The sequence below is a fragment of the Monodon monoceros genome, unplaced genomic scaffold (genome assembly GCF_005190385.1).
Source record: "Monodon monoceros isolate NGI ecotype Baffin Bay Population unplaced genomic scaffold, NGI_Narwhal_1 Super_Scaffold_10, whole genome shotgun sequence".
NCBI lineage: Eukaryota > Metazoa > Chordata > Mammalia > Artiodactyla > Monodontidae > Monodon > Monodon monoceros.
The window spans coordinates 35371370-35395288 of NW_021703766.1; positions in this window are offsets into that span (position 1 = coordinate 35371370).

Genomic DNA, 23919 nt, shown 5'->3' on the forward strand with positions numbered 1-23919 from the left:
GTGTATATATATATATATATGTATAACTGTATCACTTTGCTGTACAGCAGAAATTAACACAGCACTGTAATTCAACTATACTTCAATAAAAAAATAAATTAAGAAAAAGAAATGAGGGAGGTTTGATGGGATAATGTAAGCCAGTGGGACACGATTCTCTCTACCTTTGAGAAAACTACCTTTTGTTCTTGTTTTTTTTTGTTTTTGCGGTACGCAGGCTTCTTGCTGTTGTGGCCTCTCCCGTTGCGGAGCACAGGCTCCGGATGTGCAGGCTCAGCGGCCATGGCTCACGGGCCTAGCCGCTCCGCGGCATGTGGGATCTTCCCGGACCGGGGCACGAACCCGTGTCCCCTGCATCAGCAGGCAGACTCTCAACCACTGCGCCACCAGGGAAGCCCGAGCAAACTATCTTTTTAAAAGAGAGGTCCGAGTGCATTGGTCTTAAGGAAAACCTGGTATTTTCTTAGGAGCCAGACCAGAAAGAGTCCCACATTCCCCAGCTTTCAAACTATAACTCCTTCCCCCTTTGAGATTTGAGCTGTGTTTCATCAGAGTCCAAGGAACATTCTACAGGAATAATTTCAGTTCTTGGAAAATTTTCTGAGTTTCATCTTGGCTATTTTCTGACAAATTTCTATCCAAAAATGACAAAGAAATGAAACACCCCTGGTTTAATTTTATTTCCCTCTCACTCCAATTTTCTCACTTTTTTCTTTAATCCTGTTGAAACTTTCATGTTTTTACAATCATCCTCAAATCTTCTTTTAGAATTTGGTAGACTAAAATAAATAAGACATAAAAGCCAGTCAGTCATATTCTACATTCGCTTTTTTATTGAATCCTCATTTATTCAACTAGCAGGCATTTATTCAGTTCATTTTCATTTTAAGAAATTTCTATAAAGAACCTCTAGGTGCACTGTGAAAACTACAAAAGAAACACAAGCTGTAATGTCCTTCTTTAAGAAATTTATTACCATTGTTATTGGATGAAAAGAGAAACACCTGAAACAAATAAGGAACAGTGTGATAAATTACTGAGCTAAATATAATCAAATGTGAGAGAACTAACATGTGTTGAGTGCTTACTACAAACCAGGCAGTGGACTAGGTGGTATTTTCCATACACTACCCCACACGTTCCTGGTGCAACCCTGTGAGGTGGCAATTAGAATAGTCCAGCATCCTAGGTCAGAGACTGAGCTCTGGAGTCTGCCTGGCTGATGTACTAAACCTCTCTGTGCCTCCCAGGGAAGACATGGATGATAATAATCTTACCTCAGTGGGTTGTCATGAGTAACAAATTCATGTAAAGCACATAGCACGAAGTTTAATCAATGCGTATCTTACTTAACACACTTCAGTGCCAGGCACATAGAAGCTATTTATCATTACTAGGTGGCATTTTAATTCCATTTCAAAGGTGTGAAAACTGAGGTTGAGAGACATTAAATGTCGTGTTATCATGACATAGTTCGACACCAATGCCCGTGTGCTTTCTTCTCTTTTACTTATAAAATCAAGGGCTGAAATACTTACTTAGCACAGAGCCCAGGCAATTTACAATTCTGTTTGTATTATAAAAATACCTAACAAACCCAAGGTCAAACTCCACATGGTAAATATTACTTATTTTTTATTTTTAATAAAGGGATATGTCATAAGAAATATTCAGATCCTCCTCTGCTAACAGACCTACCCAGGCTCACCATGCTACGAAATCTAAACCCCTGTGGGTCTGTTCACTAGACCTCAATGCTATTCCCCTCCCCCTCAGAGCAAACTCCCTTCCTGCCTCTGTTCCTTTTCTCACCGAATCCCACCTCTCTCCTCTTCCTCTTGTCCCTCTTCTTCCCCATCCTAACCCACCCCATATCCCAAAGCCCAGCCCAGGTCCCTTCCTCTGTGACCCCATCCCCTCAACCCCTCCTTCCCCTCTTCCCAGAAGTCACACTGCCCCAGTCAGTCCTTGTAACTACAGCACACCCTTGCTCCCTGAGCACGGCACCCACCCCACCAGTATTAGCTCCTTGAATCCTCAAACCCACCTTGGGTGTGATCCTCACTTTACAGATGAAGACACCTGGGCTCAGAGGGGTTAAGAAACATGTTGGGGGTCTCACATCTGGGAAATGGAAGAGCTGATTCTAAACCTGGTCTATCACCCTGGGCTTCAACACTCGGATTTCATGTTGATTTGTCCTGGCCCTCCTGCTAGACTGAGTTCCTCGAATTCAGTGAGCACAGGAATGGGACACAGTAGAACTAAACATTTAGCAACTAACAGAGTGGTCCTTCAGACAGAACTCTACTCTGATAGCACGTTCCTTCCCATCACAAACCCAGCCTGTACAACTGAAGAAACCCCACTGGGCATAGACTGACCCTGGGCATACAACAAAGACTTCATGATAAAAGCAGAGATCACGGTGTCCCCCAGACCCAAACCAGGCTTTGTGAATAATTATCTTCTTTCTTCTTCTATCCAGAGTCTGAGGTCCCATGGAGACTTATCTTGTCTAATTCTTGAATGGCATGAGTTTCATCTCAACTTCACTAGTTATTTATTCATTCAAAAACATTTAATGAGCACCTACTATGCGTGTGATCACTGTACTAGGGGCTGCAACATAATGATGAGCAAAAAGAGATACAGCCCTTGCTCTCATGGAATAGAGCCAAGTAGTCAGAGAGCCCCACAGATCCATTATAATAAGTGCTGTGATCGAGAGGCACGGGGTGCTCTGAGAGTGTTCACGAGAGGGACTTGACCTGTGTGGGAGGTAAGGGAGAGCCTTCCTCAAGGGGCTGATAATTGAGCAGAAATCTGAACCAGAGTAAATGTTATCTAAAATACAGGGAAGGTGGCTTCTCTGGTGGTGCAGTGGTTGAGAATCCGCCTGCCAATGCAGGGGACACGGGTTCAAGCCCTGGTCCGGGAAGATCCCACATGCCGTGGAACAACTAAGCCCATGTGCCACAGCTACTGAGCCCACGCGCCTAGAGCCTAGCCTGTGCTCCGCAACAAGAGAAGCCACAGCAATGAGAAGCCCGCACACTGCAACGAAGAGTAGCCCCCGTTCGTCGCAACCAGAGAAAGCCCACATCCAGCAACAAAGACTCAATGCAGCCGAAAAAGAAATAAAATAAATTTATAAAATAATAATAAAGTAAAATACAGGGAAAGGGTGTGGAATGTAGAGCAAACAGTATATGAGAAAGCCTCGCCGTGACAGTAGCAGAGACAGAGACAGGCAGAGGGAAGACAGGTGGGAGGTGTGGAAGGCTGGATTGGGGTCAGGCAAGCATGGCCTTGTGGACATGTTAAGGATTTGGGTTCTTATCTTAAAATCAATTGGAAAGCCCTGAAGGCTTTTAGGCAGAGTGTAACATAATACGATTTATGTTTTGGAAAGCTTACGACATGGGAAACAGACTGGGGCCAAGCATAGTAATCTCAGCCAGAAAGATGACATGGGCTAAGGTGCTGCTGGTGGGGTGTAAACGGGCCGAGCAATGTGGGATATTCAAGAGATATAATTGCAGTGATTAATGATAGAGTGGATAGGAGAGGGTGGGAGAAAGACATGGCAAGGAAGACACCTGGGTTTTTGAAGGTTGGTGGATGGGGCCACCATCCGTGGAGATGGAAATCTCAGAAGACAAGCTTCTGAGGGGAAATACTGAGTTCAGACTTTAACAGGCTGAGTTTGAGGAGCCTCTGACACAACCACATGGAAATGTCAGGAAGGCAGCCGGGTGTATGGGTTTGAGATTCAGAGGTTAGGTTTAAGCTTTTCAAAATGCCCATAGGAGGTAACTAAAGACATGGGCACTGATGATACTCACAAGAAGAGATTAAAGAATGAGAACAGAAAAGAAATTGGACTAAGCCTGAGTTTCCTCAAATATTTAATGGCCAAGAGAAACCTCTAAAAACAAGACAGACATAATGGTCAGAGTGGTAGGGAAAATACCAGGACAAGGAAGGGAGGGTTTTAAGGATGATTTCACATGGAGGTCACTGGGGCCCTCACCTGTGTTTTGCAGTGGAGTGATGCCAAGAGCAATAGAAATGGAATCTGCTGTCATCCGTGATCTCCATGGATATGAGTGACAGAAGCCCCGTGTTGCACTCCCCGCCAAACGCTAATAACCTTGGTCTTGCTATCTGAGTCCAAGCCAAGCCGTTTGAAAGAAAGCTGATTACATCCAACCTATTTCTCGCATCCCAATCCAGCAGAAGAGAAGACAGAAGAATTTGAATTTGTTGATAATCTATTAACTAAGGGTCAAGACAAGAAAGGGAGCAATTATCTGCAGCTGAAATCAAATCTCTCTCAACCAAAGACAGTGAATTCCCAGGTGGATGCAATGTGCACACCTAACGAAGAGTCCATCTGTTACAAGATGAATTGTGGCAAAGCTCTGAGAGCATCACAACAGCCTATGACAAGACCACTTTGTCCCTTCAAGCATGTTGTAAAGACTCAGGAAAGTCTTCATTTTGCTCCTGAGATTAAAGCACCATTGAAGGATTCTGAATACAATCTCAAAGCCAGGCAATTCTGAGGGTGACAGCAGTCATGAACTCATCCCATTACTCCTAAAGGGACAGAAGAAAAAAGAACAAAGGTCTCTTTAAAGAACAGAAAAGCCCAGGAATGAAAGAGGAGAGGTGTAACTGCCCATGGAATCATAGCTTTAAATAGCACATAGTGTGCCTGGCTTCCTGGGAGGGAGTGGCAGCTGTGAGAGCATCTGGGCTCAAACATGTTGTCATATGGATCCAAGGCGTGAGCTCCTCCTTCCAAAACTATGCGTGCAGACAATACCACTCTCCTAGGGAGGGCAGGGGGCTCCCTGTCAGCTATGCTCCCTTCCCAGGGTGTTCTGAGGTCCCACAGTTCACACCCAGTTCACACAACGATCTGGATAGCTAGTGAGTTCATCACCAATCATGGAATAAGGACGGAGGTCCCAAGGAGGTGGTGGGAGGGAGGGGAGCAGGTCCATGGATGCTCCATCTTGAAGAATGATGCAATGGCTGCCACTTATTAAGGGTCTACTGTGGGCCAGAGACCATGCAAAGCACTTTATACAGGTCGTCTCTAATTTTCACAAATACCCTGAAAATTAGGCACCATTTACCTCCATTTTACAGGTCAGGAAACTGAGTCCAGGAAAGATTAAGTGATTGTCCATGTCTGGCTCCAAAGTCCATCCTCCGTGAACTGCAACCCAGATTCATATCTGGTTGTGTGTAACATCAGCAGGAGTCATTAGAAAGCAAACCCAGTGGGAAGGATGTCCATTATTGCATGTTAATCCTGTATCTGTTGTCCCTTTTGGGATATTGTCTTCCCCCACTGGGTTAAGTCATGCTGGAATGGAAATCTCTGCACCTGCCCTCCGCCATGGAAGATGTAGGAGTCCCCAGAAGCTCCTCCTCCACCCCCCAAAGACCAGGGTTTTGCTCCTGACTTACCCTCGGCCAACCAGCATCTCTCTCCTGGGATGTTGCCTCCTGAGTTGAGAAGCAAGAGTAGAGCAAGAGTAGAAGCGAGAGTGGAGTCAATCACAGAGTTGGTTCACTCTGGCAGCAGAACCCGGGAGAGACCACTCAGCACTTCCTTCCTGCTCCAAGCCCGGTTCCTCAGCCACTCCTCATCCAGTAAGTTCTCTACTGCTTACACTCAGTTTCTATTGCTTAGAGGTGAAGAACCCTCACTGAAAAAGCTTTGTATGTAAAAGAGTTCTGAGAGTTTATAAAGCCAGAAAGAGAATTGTGGGAAAACATTTCATAGAATATATTAAGGGAGTAGAGGGCATATGGACCCTTGGTGAGAGAGTGGACCCAGTAACCGCTGTGACCAGTAGAATCCTGCAGAAGCAACACTGGGCCAGTTCTGGGCACTGCCCTTAACTGACCTGGAATCTTCCATTTTTTGTCTTTTGGAACACTTACTCATGACACATTCCCTCCTGAGATCCAGCCACCACGCTATGAAAAGCCAATTCACATGAAGAGGCAATGTGAAGTAATCCAGGCAACAGCCCCATCGGCGTTCTCAACTCCCAGCCACAGGGGTGCACTGTTCTGGATGTCCAGCCCAGGTGAGCCTTCAGATGACTGCCGCATCAGCCTCCATCTGACTACAACCACATGAGAAACGCTAAGTGAGCTTCTCACTTAACCCTAAGTGAGCCTGGTCAACATATATAAGCGCGAGCAGTAATAATAAATGGTTGTTTCAAGCCACGAAGTTCTTGGGTGCTTTGTTGCGTAGCCATGGATAACGGGAACAGAAAGCTTAGAGTCAGGGTTGCTGGGTGGAAGGAAAGGTGCTATGCGATTTTGATAGATACTGTCAAATCTACTCCCTGAAGGCTGTACCAATTCACATATCCACCAAGGATAGATGACAATAAAGATGGGATTCTTCAGCCAAGCTCCTTACATTTTTCATTGCTGTAAAAAATAAAGGGCACTCATGTATCACCTACTAGCACTCATTGTTTCAAAACTCTTGTCAAGAAAAATGAATGGGAGAAAAGATATTTGAAAAGAAGGGCAGGCTGTTCTGAATTCCTTTTAATACCTACAATGTATTTTTGGTGCATCATTCAATTTACTTTTGGTCCTGACAATATCATGCTATGATCTGTGACTAGGGTAACTAAGCAATGGCTTCTAATCAAATTTCACTTGATATAACAGATGCTAACTGAGACACTAGTCTGTGCAAATCACTGAGGGGCCATAGAGATGGCTGAGATAGGGATGGAGCCCAGTCTATAGCACCTCAAGAAATAAATCAGGCCTGCTTCCTACTTTCTGCAAAATTAGAGAAGCCCAACTTTGCCTCAGCACCTTGATCCTAAAGTGGGGCCATTCCTACATGTGGGTTTCTTTACTTACCAGCCTTGGTCTACTGCCTCCATGCCTGTTAACTTCAATTCCTAGCTCCTTTAGAAATCTGAAGGAAACAGAGTTTTCCCCCTTCCTTTTCTACATCTCAGTACACATCCAAGATGGTTGCATTACCACTGTGTGTGTGTGTGTGTGTGTGTGTGTGTGTGTGTGTGTGTGTGTGATTTCTAGATGCTGAGATTCCTAGATCTCTGAAAGAAAACTGCCTGGAGCAAGTCAGAAGAGAAGTCCATTTCACACATAATAATTAGATAATGTTGCAGGACCTGGACTACAACAAAGACTCTCCTCGACCAAACTTGAGACAGGCTCCTCTGAGCCATCTTTTCCACAAGGCCTTGACCTGGGCCCTCATCCTGTCTTTGGCCTCCCCGTACAAGTCTAAGCAAAGAATCCTGCTAAGTCATCCTTTACCCTTGATATTTGATCAAATTCTTCATCCCCCAAATTTGTTGTCTAAGTCCTTGGCTCCCTTTTATCAAGGATTTTGTTAGGTCAGTTTAGCAAGTCTCCCTACGCTTAGTGTCTCCTCTTAGCAATTTCCCATCCACTGGCCCCTTCACCCTGCTCCTTGGCTATAAATCCCCACCTGACCTTGCGGTAATCAGAGTTGAGCCTAATCTCTCTCCCTATTCCAATAGTCCTGTTGCAACAGTCTTAAGTAAATCTTCCTTACTGTTTTAACAGGTGTCAGAATAATTTTTTCTTAACTACAATTTAAGAGTGTGGAAGGTCCTGCTCCCCTTGTGCACCTGGCAAAATTTCATTCATCCTTCAATTTCAACATCACCCTATTTTCCATCTTTCCCTGAGGACCCCATGTCTCCCTCAACGGAAGGAAAGGCTCTCATTTTAACACTTGTCATATGGCGTTACGACTGTGTCTTCACTGGTCTGTCCCCTCTGCTGTGAGTGCCTAGAGGGAAGGCTGTCTCTCTGTAGCTTTGTGTCCCTAGTGCCCAGCACAGGCCAGGCCCAGAGAAGAAGCTCATGTCAAGACTGTTAACTGGACTGCTTCAGTGTCCTTAGGCTTGCTATGAACTGAATATTTGTGTGCTCCCCCCCTGCCCCAAATTCATATATTGCAACCCAATCCCCAATGTGATGACATGTGGATGTGGGACCTTGAGGAGGTAATCAGGTCATGAGGGTGGAGCCTTTATGAATGGGATTCATGCCCTTACAAGAAGAGACGTGAGAGAGATGACCTCTCTCTGCCATGTGAGGACACAGCAAGAAGGCAGCCATCTGCAAGCCAGGAAGAGAGTCCTCACCAGGAATCAAGTTGGCCAGCACTTTGATCTTGATCTTCCCAGACTTCAGAACTGTGAGGAACAAATTTCTGTTGTTTAAGTCATGTGGTGTTTCTGTTATAGCAGCCCAGACTGACTAAGACAGGCTCAAAGCACAGGGAGCCCTTTCTGGGCTAGGGGAGTCAGGCAGGCTTCATGGAGGATGGGGAGGGCTCAAGAAAGCAGAGGGAAGCAGGGAGGACACAACTGAAGTGGAGGCAGCATGAACAAATGGGGACAATGAAATAGAAATCATGTGGGGAAATAGCTCATCATGCACCATTCGGTATCTAAAAACAGCAACCCACTCAAGATTTGAGCAATTTGCTACATATAAATTATAACTTAATCAAAAGTAGACTTATTATAAGATTATTTCCTGATATTCAAGTTAAACAAACACACCTGGATGTCAAGACGAATAGGAACAAGGGTCTGGAATACTAGCAAGATGGCGCACAAATGGCATCTTTTCTGTTGCTCACTCCATACCTGAATTCGCTTGGACCACCTTCACTTATTGCACTGGCACATGGTCCAGCCTGGAAATCACAGCTCACCCCACAGCCCCCCAAGTCCAAAAGACCTTCCAGTCTAGCTCTGCAACTAACTAGAGCCTCTGTGAGACTCCCCAGATTCATTCTAAATCCAGTCAGCTGAGGTGTGGGAAAGAGGGCACCTAGGGCTGCAGGGATCTGCTCCCAGGGTGATGCAAGATTTCAGAGGAGGCCCAGGAACTCCACAGGTATGCCAACTACAGGGCATCCTAACAAAATCAGCTGGACCAGAAAAGAGGGTTTATGTGGAAAGAATTGGAGATGGAACTGGATCACTGAGGTTGACCCAGCAGCATTATGTACAGTATATTTTAGGCAAGAGAGAACCTGTGCTGTAGAAATGCTTTAAGACTGGGCTCCAGCTGGAGGAATCAGGCTCCCTGACTTCAGACTATACTACAAAGCTACAGTAATCAAGACAGTATGGTACTGGCACAAAAACAGAAATATAGATCAATGGAACAGGTTAGAAAGCCCAGAGATAAACCTATGCACATATGGTCACCGTATCTTTGATAAAGGAGGCAAGATTATGCAATGGAGAAAAGACAGCCTCTTCAATAAGTGGTGCTGGGAAAACTGGACAGCTACATGTAAAAGAATGAAATTAGAACACTCCCTAACACCATACACAAAAATAAACTCAAAATGGATTAAAGACCTAAATGTAAGGCCAGACACTATAAAATGCTTAGAGGAAAACATAGGCAGAACACTCTATGACATAAATCACAGCAAGATCCTTTCTGACCCACCTCCTAGAGAAATGGAAATAAAAACAAAAATAAACAAATGGGACCTAATGAAGCTTTAAAGCTTTTGCACAGCAAAGGAAACCATAAACAAGACCAAAAGACAACCCTCAGAATGGGAGAAAATATTTGCAAATGAAGCAACTGACAAAGGATTAATCTCCAAAATATACAAGCAGCTCATGCAGCTCAATATCAGAAAACAAACAACCCAATCCAAAAATAGGCAGAAGACCTAAATAGACATTTCTCCAAAGAAGATATACAGATTGCCAACAAACACATGAAAGGATGCTCAACATCACTAATCATTAGAGAAATGGAAATCAAATCTACAGTGAGGTATCACCTCACACCAGTCAGAATGTCCATCTTCAAAAAATCTACAAACAATAAATGTTGGAGAGGGTGTGGAGAAAAGGGAACCCTCTTGCACTGTTGGTGGGAATGTAAATTGATACAGCCACTATGGAGAACAGTATGGAGGTTCCTTAAAAAACTAAAAATAGAACTACCATATGACCCAGCAATCCCACTACTGGGCATATACCCTGAGAAAACCATAATTCAAGAAGAGTCATGTACCACAATGTTCACTGCAGCTCTATTTACAATAGCCAGGTCATGGAAGCAACCTAAGTGTCCATCGACAGGTGAATGGATAAAGAAGATATGGCGCATATATATGATGGAATATTACTCAGCCATAAAAAGAAATGAAATTGAGTTATTTGTAGTGAGGTGGATGGACATAGGGTCTGTCATACAGAATGAAGTAAGATAGAAAGAGAAAAACGAATACCATATGCTAAGATATATATATGGAATCTAAAAAAAAAATGGTTCTGATGAACCTAGGGGCAGGACAGGAATAAAGACGCAGACGTAGAGAATGGACTTGAGGACACAGGGAGGGGGAAGAGTAAGCTGGGACGAAGTGACAGAGTAACATTGACATATATACACTACCAAATGTAAAATAGTTAGCTAGTAGGAAGCAGCTGCATAGCACAGGGATATCAGCTCGGTGCTTTGCGATCACCTAGAGGGGTGGGAGGGAGGTGCAAGAGGGAGGGGATATGGGGATATATGTATATGTATAGCTGATTCACTTTGTTATACAGCAGAAACTAACACAACATGGTAAAGCAACTGTACTCCAATAAATATGTTAAAAAAAAAAAAAAAAAAGAGATTGGGCTCCAGGTTCCCTGGGGGCATATCCTGTACTTCTGCCAGAAATGCGTTCCTTCCTGAGGAAAAGGACCAGAGAGAGCAAGCCCAAGCAATTGGGGGCTCAGTTGCAGAACCATTTTCTATGCAAGGAAGTGCTGTTGTGAGAAGTTTAATGACCTGTCTCCCCTCATTACAGAGGCTGCCCTTCTTCACCCCCAGAGGAACAGAGATATCCACACCTCCTGACTTATTTATGGTAGGTGCACGTGGAGATCTCCAGGCCTCCAGATAGGGCTGTGTTGACTGACCCTAAGTGCCATGTTGAGAAGGAGATCAGACCTGTCTCATCATGAAGGGTCCACGCCAGGAGGTGGAGCGTGTGCCCCACTGCCTCTCCTGGCACCCAGGGAGGCATGAAGGTGAGGAAAGGGCACTGACAAAGGGAAGTGCTTAGCAGTCACACCAATCTTGGGGCACATTGTGTAGGTTCCAACTCTTCTGGATGCAGTTACTGGTCCCCACTGGAGCTGTCATTGGCAAGGAGAAATAATGGGAAGAACACAGGAGTGCCTTATAGAGCCCACTGGCTTTTGAGGACAGCACAGAGCCAGGGACTGGAGACTGGTAGGGGGATAGGGGGCCTCTCTCTCTGCATCTCATCTCTGTTTCTCTTGGCATGCCTACTCCACTCTTTTTTCACCCAACAGAGTGGCCAACTCTGCTTTCTTGTCCCCGAGGCAGAATGGTGGTTACCAACAGCTCCTGAATTCCTACAGCCTCCTTTCAACAGAGCACTCCAACTAAGCCTGCCAGCTCTTATACCAGCCTGTTTTTGTTGGAGCAACTGATTGCCCAGCTAGCACTGGCCACTGTGGACCAGCCACCAACTGTGGCCTGTGGGTTGCGGCCATGCTATATGAACATGGCTTCTCTCACTGTAAAATGCTTTAGGGAGGGGAGGGAACAGTTATCAGAGAAGATGTAATTACACAGCAAGCTGGGAGACACCCCCCAAGCATGTCCTCTATGGCCTTACTATGTAGGCGCTTGTACAGGAAATCCCATTCTTTAATGTCATGGGATGATTATTCGGTGTTTCCAAGCTTCAGACATCCACAAACCGTTTTGACAATTCTTGCCATTTCTGGGTACCACCTCTCCTGTTATCTACATAATTTTTAAATCAATTCACTTATTTTACTTAAGTAATTTTGGCCTTAGCTTAAGCAATAATATTTATAAAATTGTAGGTTTGGTTTCTTTTTAAAATATTTTTTCTAGCACAGATTATAACTCCATGCCATTAAAATAAAAAAGGTTTGTCCATGGATTCCTAAAATGATGTCATGTACCCCCAGGGACATGAATGCTCACTTTGGGACAGTTGCCCTCAGAAGTTCTCAGTAAAGAGAAAGCAAAGGACAGTGGTTCTTGGAACCAGGCAGGCCTGAGTTCAAATTCCCTTTCTAGGTTATTCAATCCCTGGCATGTCACAAAAACTCTGTGAGCCTCAGTTTTTAAAAAATAATTATTTTTAATGATTATTTTAATTAAGATATAGTTGACATATAACACCATGTAAGTTTCAGGTGTACAACATGTTGATTTGGTACATTTATATATTGCATTGTGATCACCACGATGGTGTTAGGTAACCCCTCTATCATGTCACATAATTATGCTTTCTTTTGCTTATGTGGTGAGCACACTAAGTTCTTAGTAAGATAAGTCAGACAGGGAAAGACAAACAAGGTATGATTTCACTTTTATGTGGAATCTGAAAAAGCCAAACTCATGGGAACAGGGAACACAGTGGTCACCAGGGTTGGAGGTGGGGGAATTGGGGAGCTCTTGTTAAAGGGCACAAACTTGGAAACGGATGATGGAAACGTTCTGGAGTTAATGCACAGCATAATTTTTGCATTTGTAAAGTGGACAGGAACAATACCCCTCTCAAAGGGGTGTTCTAAGGCTTAGATGGGGTAACATTTAGGAGGTGCCAGGCAGGCTGCTGCAGGTGCTGCAGGGGCGCAAACCCACTGATACTTTCAAGGGTGGGCATGGCTCCCAAAGGATCACCACTGCTGGCTTTGCCCTGGCACCATCTCGTGCCCACACACCTCAGAAATCATCCCCCATCCCTCATGTGAGCCACACCCCTGGGTGAAATCCCCAAGAGAACACAGGAATGGCAGCCCAGTCTGGTGATCAAAGTGTTGGGAATCAGATTCAAATACCAGTTCAGTCATTTACATGGCTGAGTGACCTCGAGAAAGTGGCTGAACTTCTCTGAGCTTCTGTTTCTTCATCTGTAAAAATGATAAACATACCTCCTCATAAAAGGTTTTCGTGAGGATCAAACGAGAGAGAGAGCCAGCCCTCCACAGCTTTTCATCTGCCTTTATTCTGTGCCAGCAGTGTAACCACAGCAGTCACCTGCCATTTGCCAGCGTGACTGTGACATCCCTATACACGCCTTGACAAGAGCCGCTATTTCAGGGACGCGACAAGCTGAGCTGGCTGCTGGAGAGGGACTCCGTGGGAAGCAGCCCTGACCATCAGCTTCATGAGTTCTGACAGTGATGCGTCTAGCAATGAAAACAGTCATCATTTTCCACAGCAAAAAAATAGAAGGAAAAAAAGCATCTCCCAAACCTTTGTAAATGAGAGATAATTCATTCATGAAGAAAGTCATTCCAGGGAGATATTATTAAAATTCTACCCTTTCTTGCTAGTAGAAGAACAAAATAGGCAGAATGAACTGGGGGAAGCGGGGGTGGGGTGGGATCTTCTCCCACATCTGCAGCTTCAAAATAAATGTGAAATGGCTTCTCTTTAAATTTTGAAACTGTTCCTTCTCATTCAGGACCAGCTAGGAAGGGAAAGAAATGGGAAATCTCTGATCTACTTATGAGGACACTTAAAAAATTGTATTCTTATTTATGAAACCACGGGGCCAGGGCGTGAAGGGGGTGGGGAGTGGGGGGCGGGGAGGGTGGGAGGAAGCTTTTTCTGTCGAGAAGCAAAGCTGACCCTCAGGGGTTTGCCTTGGTGGGGCGGGGTGGGGGCGGGAGGAAGAAACTGCCAAAGGAAGGGGCACTGGGGGCTCCTTTAAAGACCTTGGGATTGGGACCCCACATTAAATCAGGACCGCACGCGTGAATGCCGACAGGGCCAGGCAGGTAATTTAAATAAACGGGAAATTTAAAGAACCGAGGCAGCTGGAGAGCTCATTCTCCATCGAAACGGAGGCAGCTACTTCTCAGCTCAGCCACCTTTTCATGTCGGAAAATGGGCCCAGAATTGCCAGATCTCCCATTCTTTCCAGAAAAGCCAAAATTTGGGGGTTTTATTTGCAATTCCTTTTTAATTCACAATTTAAATATTTTTTTAAACACTACGCTAGTCAACCAGAAAAACGCATCCGTGGGCCACATTTGATCTGAGGGTAACCAGTTTGCACCCTTGAATTTACACATTTTGTCCTTGGCCTACTCCCTCTCTCACTGGTGGGGGGGGGGCGGTTCCAGACTGTTCTGTGGGTGCAGAGTCAGGGGTGTCTTTCCAGAAGCCCTGTCTCGTGGCCACCGAAGGCCGCCTGCCCGTGTGTCATTAACAGAGGAAAATTTACATCCACACTGGCCTGCCGATGCTCTCCAGAGCAGCTGTTCCTCAAAACCGCTCCATTTTCTGAGGTGAAATATTTCTCAATCTCAGGTGTATTTTCAGCCGGGATATTCTCTTTGACACAAGCATAATCTACTGTGACATCTCCTGTTTGCTTGACTAACGACAAGACAGGGCCCTGACAATTGGATGGATTTCCAGCCACAGGCCAGGCCCACTGCTCCCTGCAGGGTCCCCTGGGGACCCCCGGGAGCGCTGGCCGCCTACTCCCTTCGCCGAAGGTTACCTGATACACAGCTCTGCCCGAGATGAAAACTTCTGGCTTTCTGTCGTCAATCCAAGAGCTGTATTTTTCTGTTTCAGTCATTTTAGCATGCAATCTTGGGATGGCTGCGGCCTCCCCAGAGGGTAATATGTTGTGACATCCATGTTTATGGCAGACATTAGAAGGCTTCTGGAGAAATAGCCCTGCCATGATATCCCTCTGAATGGATGACACAAACTGCTTCCCCGGCTGTTTTTTATGACAACTACTCCACTGAGTGCAGCATTCAGGCATCTACAGAATACAAGCTATTTGAGGGCCAAAAGCACCTCTGTGACTGTAACAGTAACATGAGGATAATGACGCTTATTCTTGGGGTCCTTACTGTGATTAACTGAGAAAATCTATGTATAATATAGGGTTTTACAAGAGGAGATCAAACATGGGTTCCATTCTGTTTCTTATCTAGCAGATTTTATCCCCAAATCATTAGACAAATGGTGAGGGAATAATTACGTTTATTACATTTTAAACTTAATTTTTTTTTTTTTTTTTTACCTGTACGCGGGCCTCTCCCCGTTGTGGCCTCTCCCGTTGCGGAGCACAGGCTCCGGACACGCAGGCTCAGCGGCCATGGCTCACGGGCCCAGCTGCTCCGAGGCATGTGGGATCTTCCCCGACCGAGGCTCGAACCCATGTCCCCTGCATCGGCAGGTGGACTCTCAACCACTGCGCCACCAGGGAAGCCCAATTTTAAACTTAAATATTTTAAATTAAAACATTTTAAACTTTATTATTAGATTTTACAAAAATATTTTTTTTCATGAAATCGGAATGTCTTGGATTTATCTGACACCTTTCTTCAGTAGGAACCCAGAGTTTTCATGTGGTGATTTCACTGGTCCTCACATGGTAACAGCTGAGTATATGCCCTTGGATGTGTCACTTGTCTTCTCCAGATTTGTTTTCTTACCTGTGAAATAGGATAATTTAATGCTTTTTGTAACGTGCAGTGTTGGCGTGGGAAGCAAAGCATGGTAAGCTACGTGAAAGCACTTTAAAGCATATGAGAAACAATACGCAAGCTCATGATATTAGTCAGCTGGATTCCCCCAGTCCATGTCAGATTTCAATGCTGTATCCTGTCCTCTTACATGTCTGGTGTGATTCAGGACCTGCTCATCAGAAGCTGAGATTGAATCCATCTGGTTAAGAAAGCAGACAGGGGGACAGAGGGGGTGAGCACTGGACCAGGGGGCAGAAAGGCTGGCCTCAGGGCTACACTGGGGCCTGGGAGGGCGAGCCCTTAGTATGCCCATCTACCCCTTAACCCACCCTTGGCTTCTGCCTTTCTCTCGAATCCCCATCTCTCAGCAAACCCTGTTGGCTTCCCCTCCAAAACAGACCCGTGACCACCTCACTAGTCCAAGGTGGACTAGTCCATCTCTTACGATATGGCCCTGCTCCCCCCCACCGCCCCCTTTAGTCTCTCTTCACGTGACAACCAGAGACCTTTCTCACAGTGTAAGTCATACCAGGGCTTTCTCTGTTCTGCTCACAGCCCCGCAGTGGTCTTCCACCTCCCCGAGGAGAGAGCTGGGTCCTACCGCAGACCTTGCAGACTTGCCCGAGCCGAGCTCCCTCTGCATCTTCTCTGCCCGCAGCTGCACAGGCCACCCAAGCACCTTCCACTTAACTTTCACAGCAGCCCTGGAGTGGACCCTGATATCATTTTATAGATGAGGAAACTGTGGCTCAGAGGGAAAGTCACATCTGAGATCACGGAGTTAGGAAGTGATGGAGTCAGTGTTTGAATTCAAGCTTCCCTTTTATACTGATCTTATTTATTTTCACCCTGTTGTATATATTTTATAAGCCACTTCAAATCCATTTTGGAATAGTCAGGAAAGGAAGGAAAAAAGGCAGCGAGGCAAGCACAATTCTGGGCCTAGGACCAGCCCTGCCTCTAGACCAAGATTCTTTGGAAGCCAGAAAAACTATTAGCTTGGTAATATTCTTCTAAATGTTGGAACCTGAGTTTGTCTGCTGCTTCTGGAATTTCTGCAGACACAAAGAGAGAAGGCTTCTTTAACCAGCAGAGAAATCCTGACTAACCAGGCTAGCATTCGAGTTAACAGCACAGAAAATGTAGTTGAGCCATCAGAAAATTGTTTTAATGTCCAGAGTTTCTGCTATCATGCTGCCATTAACATGGTGCTAATGAAATGTAATAAAACGTGGCTTGAAATGGAAGCCCCTCTGCTCTGAAACTTCAATTAACATGATTCAGATATAGCTCTTACACAGTAAACTTGCATCCAATGCACATTCTGTGCTATGGATTATTGCAGCAGCATTAACAGTCACATAAAGTTAAACTGTGTCCAATTAACATTCACAGGTGGCCCCAGGCCCCAGAGCCTCTCCCGGGGGGAGGGCGGTGAGTGCCTTGGACTTGACCCTGAACAGCACGGCCCTCTGCTCTCAGGTCCTTGGGACAGAGCAGCGCCAGATCCCCTCCATCTTCTGCCTCCCCCCATTCCGTAGCGTCCAACCAAATGAGTCAGGCAGGGAAGTGGCCACAATGACAGTCTCGTCCAAGAGAATGCAGGGCTCTGGGACTGAGAGATGAATGTCCACCCTCCTCTGACTAGAAGGGGCTGGAAGTTAGATGGCAGGGACTGCCTTCTTTTGCTTTTTTCTCTCAATATTCTACCATCAAATTCATTTTTCTGATCATCTACTATGTGCAAGTCACCGGGGGAGAGAGGAAGAGGTACAAAGAGAACAGAGAAAGGCTTGATCCTCAGGATGCACGGAGAGGCTTCTGGAGTAAAATCTAACATAGGTCTTCTGCCTTCCTTCTCCCTTTCTCCAGATTCTGGCAGAGTCCAGCGGGACACAGGTAAGAGAGCTGAGCCAGGAAGCCAGGCAGGTGGAAAGGCTCTCACCCCAAAGCCAGAAGGCTGAGTCCCCAGTTTGGGTGGGGCTGACTCCCAGCCCCCTCTCTCCTGGGCAGGGCGAGCAGGGCCATCCATGCTTGGGGACCCACTGGAGAAGGGCTCTCTTTCAGCTGTGACTGCCAGGCTGGAGAAAACAGGCCTGGAGCTGCTGGGGGCTGTGTTTGCCATCATTGGGGGCGAGGGGAAGGAAGCCAACAGAGAGAAGCAAAGACAAGTTGTGGGAAAGACAAGGGTCCTGGGGACACAGTTTGAGCATCTAGATCTGTTGTGCCTGATGGCAGTTTCCCCCCACAGCCTGCACAGTTGCCAGGCTTGTGAATTCATCTTTTAAAACGTAGTTTTAAGTTGACTGTCACAGCTGAGAAGCTCTGGCTGGTATGAAGGCAGGTGCCACAAAACTACCAGAATTTTCAGGGCCCTGGTACTGCTGGAGGAGCTTCCCCAGACTCTGGAGATGTTGCAGAATTGAGCTGGGGCCTCTCGGAGGCCGGTTGACTGGGGTCTGAGCAGAGGCTGTGGCCTCACGTGGCCCAGCCTCTCCCTGGATCCCTCCCAACCCATTCCCTCCTCCACTCCAACTCTCTCCTATGGAAACCACACATCAATCCCCAAAACTGTTGCAGGGACCTTGCTCCAGTTGATTCATACTTTGTGAATCATTTTGGCCTTTGTTCTCTCGCCTGAGTCACATTTTCAAGAGGCTCACAGCCTGTGAGCTCCAAAACAATGGCGGCCTCCTCCCTGGGCTGAGTTTTGGCCCGGCCCATGGCCTAGAGTCAAGGAGTTTTTTCATGGCAAGAGAGCGAGGAGGGTATGGCTCCACTCAGCAGACAAGAGGTACTACCCTCAGATTTAGTAGACGTGATGCCCATGGGACCTCACCCTGAGGGCTGTGCCCTGGATTCATGGTCCCTACACCTGCCTTTGGTTTTACTTCCAAATCCACACTGACAGCCCTCGAAGCTAAGTTGGGCAGGAGGACATAGAAATGAGGGAAGAGGAGCATTGATAAAGATTTCTAATGTCCCTGTGCCTCAGTTTCTGTATCAGCAGATGGTAATACTTTGATGGTGTCGTTGTGAGGATTCCATGAGCTAAGGTTGTATATTGCTCATCTGAGGGCTTGACACATATGAAGCTTTCTGTAAACTTAATTTTTACATTCCAGGTACCAAGCTAGGAGTGTTGGCATATCTTCTCATTTAATCAACACAAAATCCCTATTGGCTAGACATTATTATTCTTGTTTTACAGGCAGGGGCTGTGCCAGTTAGACTGTCACAAAAAACAGAAACAGATTGGCTCTCTTAGGCAAAAAGGAATGTGATGAAAGGATATCAGGGATTCAAAGAATCACTGGGAGGTTGGAAGACCCGGCTTGGGGGTGGGTGGGAATCAAGGTCATGCAGCAAGATTTGTCTGGCCCACACTCCCTACCAGGTTGGGCAAGGATCTGACCTCCAGATGGTCACTCCAACTTTTACCAATCGGCAAGGTCATAAGAGGGAGAAGCTTACTGAGCTTACATCAGCTACCTGTCCCCTGGCTGGGATGGGAGATAGATGGAAGGTAGAAGAAGTATTCCTGCCCCTCAGCTTCTTGGGTAAGAGGTGAGCATAGGAACTGCCATTCTTCAAAAGTATACAATGCAAGATCTGGGTGTTACTGGGATAAAGGGCATTTGGTTCAGGATAGCCTACTAATCCAGAGGATCACTCACAGGAAATAGATTTGGGGATGTTTATTACTTGCTCAAACTCGTTGTTTCTCTCTCTCTCCTACACACACACACACACACACACACACACACACACACACGTGTGCACCTTTAACAAAGAGTGAGAACTTGAACCTGGGTCTTTTGATTCTGAGTCCTCCTTTTCTTCCACTCTTCTAGGGTAGAACTGCCTGCAAAGTGAGGGGAGGTATAATAATGGGCAAAGGCACCAAAAGAGAAGTGAATAATGAACAGGGTGCTCAGATGAGCCTCACAGTTGTAGAGAGAGAGACCCAAGGCAGGTCAGACCAGCCCAGCTGAGAAGAGGGAGGAAGGCTATGTGGGATGGGCTGGGAAGGGAGAATGCCTTCTGCAGAGAGAGGAGGGAAAAGGGGAAATCCTGATGGTGAACTGGACAAAGCAGAACATGCTTGGGATTCCAGGTCTGGACAGTGACTACATAGTCACATGTTCCCCCAGGGGAGGCTAGAACATCAGGACAGGCTGCCCTCAGAGTGCTGAGTCAGCACAGGCTGGACCAGCCGCTCCTCCAAACTCAGGAGCTCATAAATCATAGCTGATGGGGCAGGGCTTTCTGCTCTGCACACCTTTTGTTTCAAAGACAGATGGCCACCGGAGCACACATGTGGATTTTGTGTGCTTAGGGCACTGCGTATGCATCCAGGAGTGGTTATTAGGCCAAAGAGCTGAAATAAACAAAGAAAGACAGTTTCTGTCCCCACCTGCCATGGGCCACAGAAGTGTTTCCCAAACTCAAGCTACTATAATATCAATTGTACTATTTTAAGTAATGTCCTTATATTCAGACTCACTTTTTTTTTTTTTTTTTTTTTTTTTGCTGTACACGGGCCTCTCACTGTTGTGGCCTCTCCCACTGCGGAGCACGGGCCCCGGACGCACAGGCCTAGCGGCCATGGCTCACGGGCCCAGCTGCTCCGCAGCATGTGGGACCCTCCCGGACCGGGGCACGAACCCGTGTCCCCTGCATCGGCAGGTGGACTCCCAACGACTGCGCCACCAGGGAAGCCCCAGACTCACTTTTTAATGCAAACAACTGTATATATATATATATATATTTTTTTTTCAAGAAGATGTTGGGGGTAGGAGTTTATTAATTTATTTATTTTTGCTGGGTTGGGTCTTCATTTCTGTGTGAGGGCTTTCTCTAGTTGTGGCAAGCGGGGGCCCCTCTTCATCGCGGTGAGCGGGCCTCTCACTATCGCGGCCTCTCTTTTTGCAGAGCACAGCCTCCAGACACGCAGGCTCAGTTGTTGTGGCTCACGGGCCTAGTTGCTCTGCGGCATGTGGGATCCTCCCAGACCAGGGCTCGAACCCATGTCCCCTGCATTAGCAGGCAGATTGTCAACCACTGCACCACCAGGGAAGCCCCCAAATGTATATTTTTAAAAGAAATTTTAGATTTCTAGTTTCTGGTCCATGATGTAAGGGGCTTCAAAATTGTCACTACATTCCAATGTCAAGTAAAGAGCTGAACAAACTAACAAAGCAACAACTCGTCTTAGATCTCTCAGAGAATTGAGGTCACAGGGCAAACCAAAGCCCCCCCAATTTAGAGAGACAGACAAGCAAATACAGGGAGTCACAGCTTAACTGAGAAGAAACCTCTTTGGGAACAAGTACTTGGGTAGGAAAATTTAAACTGTAACTGACAAATTGCTGGAAGTTCAGTGTGGACAAGTCTGAAAGATAAAAAAGCCAAGAAAACCCAGTTTTGGAGGTCCTCCACAATTTTGTGAGTTTTACCTCCAGGAGCTTGCCCAGATTTTCACAGTAAATATCAGGGATGTTGGAATTAACAGACCAGGAATTTAAAACAACTAAGATTAATATGCTAAGGGCTCTAATGGAAAAGTAGACAACATACAAGAACAGATAGGCAATATAAGCAGAGAGATGGAAATTGTAAGAAAGAATTTTTAAAATATCAGAGATCAAAAGCATTGTAACAGAGATGAAAATGATTTGATGGCCACATTAGTGAACTGGATATGTCTGAGGAAAGAATCTCTGAGTCTGAGGATATGTCAATGGAAACTTCCAAAATTGAAAAGCAAAGAGAAAAAAGACTGAAGAAAATGGAACAGAATATCCAGGAACTGTGGAACAACTACAACAGGTGTAACATATGCATCATGGGAATACCAGAGGGAAAAGAAAGAGAAAAGGGAACATTCAAAACCTAATGACTGAGAATTTCCCACTAAATCATCCCTTTATCAGAGACAAAGAGGGAAATTACATAATGACAAAGGAGTCAATTCTTCAAAAAGACAGCAATCTTTAATGTGTATGCACCTAACAACAGAACATCAAAATGCAAAAACTGACAGAGCTGCAAGGAGAGTTAGACAAATCCATTATTATAGGTGGAGGTTTTAACACTCCTCTATCAAAAGTGGACAGATCCAGCAAGCAGATAATCAGTAAGGACATAGTTGAACTCAACAACATCATCAATCATTTAGATATAATTGATATCTAGACTATTTAATCCAATAACAGCAGAATACTTATTTTTCTCAAGTTCACACAGAACATTCACCAAAATAGGCCACATTCTGGCCATAAAGCAGAGCTTAAAAGATTAAAAATAATAAAAATTATATAATGCCTGTTTTCAGACCTCAACAGAATTAAACTTAGAAATCAAAAACAGAAAGATAGCTGAAAATCTAAAAGTACTTAGAGATTAAATAACACACTTCTAAATATCACATGGCTCAAGGAAAAATATCTCAAAAGGAATTTAAATATAGTTTTAACTATAAGAAAATGAAAATAAAACACAAAAATTTGGAATGCAGCAAGAGAAGTGCTGAAAAGAAAGCTTACAGCATTTAGTGCATATATTAATAAAAGAAAAATATATAATCAATAATCCAAGTATCTTCTCTAGGAAATTAGAAAAAAAAGAGCAAATTAAATTTAAAATAAGAAGAATAAAAAACAGTAAAAAATTAGAGCAGAAATCAATGAAATTGAAAACAGGAAATCAATAGAGAAAATCAACAAAACCAAAAGATCAACAAAATCAATAAGCCTCTACTAGGCTAACTGAAAAAAAAAAGAGAGCAAGAGAAAGAACATGCAAGTTACTGATATCAGAAATGAAAGAATAACTCCCCACTGGTAACCACTAGTTACCATCTGTGAGTCTGTTTCTGTTTTGTTATATTCATTCATTTGTTTTATTTTGGGGATTCCACATATAGATGGTGACATGCAGTGTTTGTCTTTCTCCGTCTGACTTATTTCAGTTCTCATTTTATTTATATCAAATAATACTCCTTCGTTCTTTTTTCCAGTTTCTTAAAACTATTTAGTTTTAGTCTTCTTTGATTCTGCTTTAAGTTTTCTTTTCCTGGGCTTCCCTGGTGGCGCAGTGGTTGAGAGTCTGCCTGCCGATGCAGGGGACACGGGTTCGTGCCCTGGTCTGGGAAGATCCCACATGCCGCGGAGCAGCTAGGCCCGTGAGCCGTGGCCGCTGAGCCTGTGCATCCGGAGCCTGTGCTCCGCAATGGGAGAGGCCACAGCAGTGAGAGGCCAGCGTACCGCAAAAAAAAAAAAAAAAAAAATTCTTTTCCTTAAAGTTCCATTTCTCTCTCTCCATTTTTCATATTTTCACCATAAGACTAAAGGTCAGATTATCCTTTTTTTCTGCTAGCACTATTATTACATTTTATCATTTATTTTTTACTTGCTATCTAAAATATTTGAAGTCTTCTAATAGAAAATAACAGTAAAGTTGTAAATAGATATATGAGTTTCAAGATCATTTTCTCATATATTCAGTGTTTCTTATGCCTGTGGTTTTTGTATATAGGAATATAAAGTATATAAGATAAAATTAAAAGTGATATTGAATAAGAGAGCCAGATTTAAATTTTTTTTAATTTAAAAAAAGGAAAAAAAAGAAATGAAAGAAGAGACATTACTATAGGTCCTATGGACAAAGGATAATAAAAGAACATTGTGAACAATCCTATGCCCTTAAATTTGATAACCTAGATGAAATGGACCAATTCCTTGAAAGGCACAAACTGTAAAAACTCACACAAGAAGAAATAGATAATTGGGGGTGGGAGTGAGGAGAGGGATGGACTGGGAGTTTGGGGTCAATAGATGCAAACTATTATATACAGAATGGATAAAAACCAAGTTCCTAATGTATAGCACAGGGAACTATACTCAATATCCTGTGGTAAACCATAATGGAAGAGAATACAAAAAAGAATGTATATATGTGTATAACTGAGTCACTTTGCTACACAACAGAGATTGGCACAACATTGTAAATTATACTTCAATAAAAATAAATAAAGTATTCACTCTCAAAAAAGAAAGAAATAGACAATCTGAATAAATCTATATGTATTAAAGAAATTAAATCAATAATTAATAAACACCTAGTGCAAAATGTACCAGGTCTAATTGAGTTTATGGGTAAAGTCTACAAAACATTTAAGGAAGAAATTATACCAATTTTCTACAATTTCTTCCAGAAGATAGAAGCAGAGGAAATATCTCTTAACTCATTCTATGAAGCCAGCATTACCCTAATATAAAAACCAGACAAAGATTATAAGAAAACTACA